The sequence below is a fragment of the Otolemur garnettii genome, unplaced genomic scaffold, assembly GCF_000181295.1.
Source record: "Otolemur garnettii isolate 467f Iridium unplaced genomic scaffold, OtoGar3 scaffold00043, whole genome shotgun sequence".
In the NCBI taxonomy this organism is placed as follows: Eukaryota; Metazoa; Chordata; class Mammalia; order Primates; family Galagidae; genus Otolemur; species Otolemur garnettii.
This window is the reverse complement of record NW_003852438.1, coordinates 11,029,963-11,033,057: the sequence shown is the minus strand read 5'-3', so window position 1 is coordinate 11,033,057 and position 3,095 is coordinate 11,029,963. Positions and strand designations below refer to the sequence as shown.

General features: G+C 41.0%; 1 protein-coding gene across 2 annotated transcripts in view; it reads right to left on the bottom strand.

Annotated features, from left to right (window-relative positions):
- Positions 1–3,095, bottom strand: part of RBMS2 (RNA binding motif single stranded interacting protein 2) — a 57,190-nt gene that overhangs the window by 14,179 nt on the left and 39,916 nt on the right. The gene's annotated exons all lie outside the window — the stretch shown is intronic.

Below are 3,095 nucleotides of genomic sequence, written 5' to 3'. Positions count from 1 at the left end.
CCTTAGCTGCTTGAGCCACAGGCGCCAAGCCAATAAACACATTTAACATGTGCTCACATAAGAGAAAAACACAAATCAATTCAAGGTGGGGGGATGGGGAACAGGGTAGGGGAAGGGGCAGCGGGAGAGGGATGGGAATTACCCCACTTAATGGGCATAATATTACACAATGGCACACTTTTTCAGGGCAGGACATAAGTTTAAGAGGGACTCTGCCTAAAAAATGCAAACATTGTAACCAATTTCTTTGTGCCTTCAAATTAACCTAAAATTTAAAAAAATGAACACATTTAAATACCAAAGAATAGGCTCAGTACCTGTAGCTCAAACGGCTAAGGTGCCAGCCACATACACCTGAGCTGGCAGGTTCGAATCCAGCCTGGGCCGGCCAAACAACAATGACAGCTGCAACCAAAAAATAGTCAGGCATTGTGGTGGGCACCTGTAATCCCAGCTACTACTCCTCGCTTGAGCCCAGGAGTTGGAGGTTGCTGTGAGCTGTGACGCCACAGTACTCTACCCAGGGCAACAGCTTGAAGCTCTGTCTCTAAATAAATAAATACGAAAGAATAAAATAAGCACTGAAATAATCCTCTGAGATTGATCAGCATAGTTAGAACATCAGTAAGCCATAAGGGCTAAATTGATGGCTTCTACACTCATGATTTAGTTCTAACTTCCCCCACCTGACTGGCACCACAAACACATGAGGCTGGTTAGTGAGAACTTGTGGGGTCAAACACAACATTCTGTTATCAGCTTTTGACAACAAGTGTGTTGTGTTTCTGTTTGAAGTGGAATTTCTGAATGATTGCACAGATACACAGTATTTTTTAATCCTGTCTGTTTAACAGTCCATCACGTTAAGGAAGACCAAAAGAAAGCTGAAGGAAGAAAACAGATTTTTAAATGAGGACTGGGAATTGCAATATCATCTTGTGTCTACTAAGGATAAGATGATTTGCTTGTTTTCTGAGACTCCACTATTAACATTAAAAAAATTCAATGCTCATCAGCATTGTAACGCTCATAAGAACCATGAATATTTTAAATTAGACAGAAATGAAAACCTGTATGAAAAACTATATTGCAGCAATTAAAAGATGAAAAGCAAAAGCAATTATCTCGTGCAGCAAAACCTGGAAATAAGGCCATTGAACCAGCTTATTAAGTAGCTCAGGGAAAAAAGGGAAGCCATCAGTCATGTTCAAATTGTGAAAGAATGCATTGTCAAAGTTGTGAGCTCAGGCAATGTACCTGTCTCCGCCGCCCAGAGTGCTATGATTATAGGCCTGAGACACTGCCCCGCCAGTAGATAAGATTTTAAAGTCACTGCTGGATGCTAAGAAAGATCCAACTATAATATGGAAAAATGCAGTAGAATAGCCACACCCTCAGCAATAAGTCCCCAAAATATTTTCTTGCTTTTCAACCACTATGAATTCATTCATTGCTATGAATCTATATTCTCCTAGCTAATCCAAATCAAGATGCCCTTAAGGTCACAAATGACTGATACCCATTTAGAAGATCAGCTGAAACTGTGAAGGCTGGTACTGGAACTAAACATTCAAATGCTTTCCAACAAAAAGAAGGTACAGGGCGGTGCCTGTGGCTCAAAGGCATAGGGCGCTAGCCCTATATGCTGAAGGTGGTGGGTTCAAACCCAGCCCCAGCCAAAAACTGCAAAAAAAAAAAAGGTACAATAAAGTCATTAAAAGGATACTTATTTTAAAATTAACAAATAGTTGTCATTTTTTTGAAATTATTAAGTACATAGTAGATTTTTTACAAAATAATGTACATTCTTAAGTGTATCTATTTAAAGTTTCTTGAATGCAGTTTTATTTGATTATAGCTAGAATAATACAACCCTCCAACATGAACTCTTTGTTCCCAAGGTCTGAAACGCTCAGAGTAAGGGAGTGTTTGTAGACCAGATAAGATATAAAAGCAAAAGGGATCCATCACTTAATCCAGTAGTTTTCAAATGTAAAAATAACCCTCTTTCAAATAATATGTATATATATATATATATATATATATGTTTTAAGGTGTTTCTATACATTGTTCAGCCTGGCCTTGAACTCTTAGCTTCAAAAGATCTTCCAGCCTCAGTTCCCAAATAGCTAGGACTACAGGTTTGTGCCACTGCATCCCAAATAAATCTTAAAATAAATAAAAGCAGAGTGAAAAATAAATAAATAAAAGCAGAGCCATTTCTCACATGGGTGGAGATGTCACCATGACATCCAAGTGTGGAAGGCGGCGCACTGGAGAACTGCAGCTCCAGGAAACACCTGGAGTGAGCCTGCACTCAGGAAAGGTCTCACATCCCAGACAGTGGCAGTTGTTTTAGAATACAGGCCTCTCAACCATTGGGAAAAGGCAGACCAAATTTTCAACATCATCCTACCAATCTTTTTCTTTCTTTTTTGAGACAGTCTCACTTTGTCATCCTGGGTAGAGTTCTGTGGCATCACAGCTCACAGCAACCTCAAACTCTTGGGCTTAAGTGATTCTCTTGCCTCAGTCTTCCAAGTAGTTGGGACTACAGGTATCCACCACAACACTGAGCTATTTTTTGGCTGCAGTTGTCATTGTTTAGCAGGTCTGGGTCAAGCTTGAACCCGCCAGCCTTGGTGCATGTGGCCAGCACCCTACTTACTAAGCTACAGGCGCCAAGCCATCATCCTACCCATCTTGAAGTCAAAACGGATAGGGAAAGTTCTGCTCTGCTACCTGCTCCTGTGAGACCCTGGGAAAACCACTTCTCACTGAGGAATTCACTTTTTATCTCTCTTTTCTCTTTGAGACAGAGTCTTACTTGGTTGCCCAGGCTACAGTGCTGAGGCATCACAGCTCACAGTAACCTCAAACTCCTGGGTTCAAGCCATCCTCCTGCTTCAGCCTCCTAAGTAGTTGGGACTATAGGCACGTGCCATGACACCCACCTAATTTTTCCTTTTTTTTTTTGAGATAGAGTCCTACTTTATTGCCCTTGGTAGAATGCCATGGCATCATAGCTCACAACAACCTCAAACTCTTGGGTTCAAGTGATTCTCTTGCCTTAGCCTTCCAAGTAGCTGGGACTA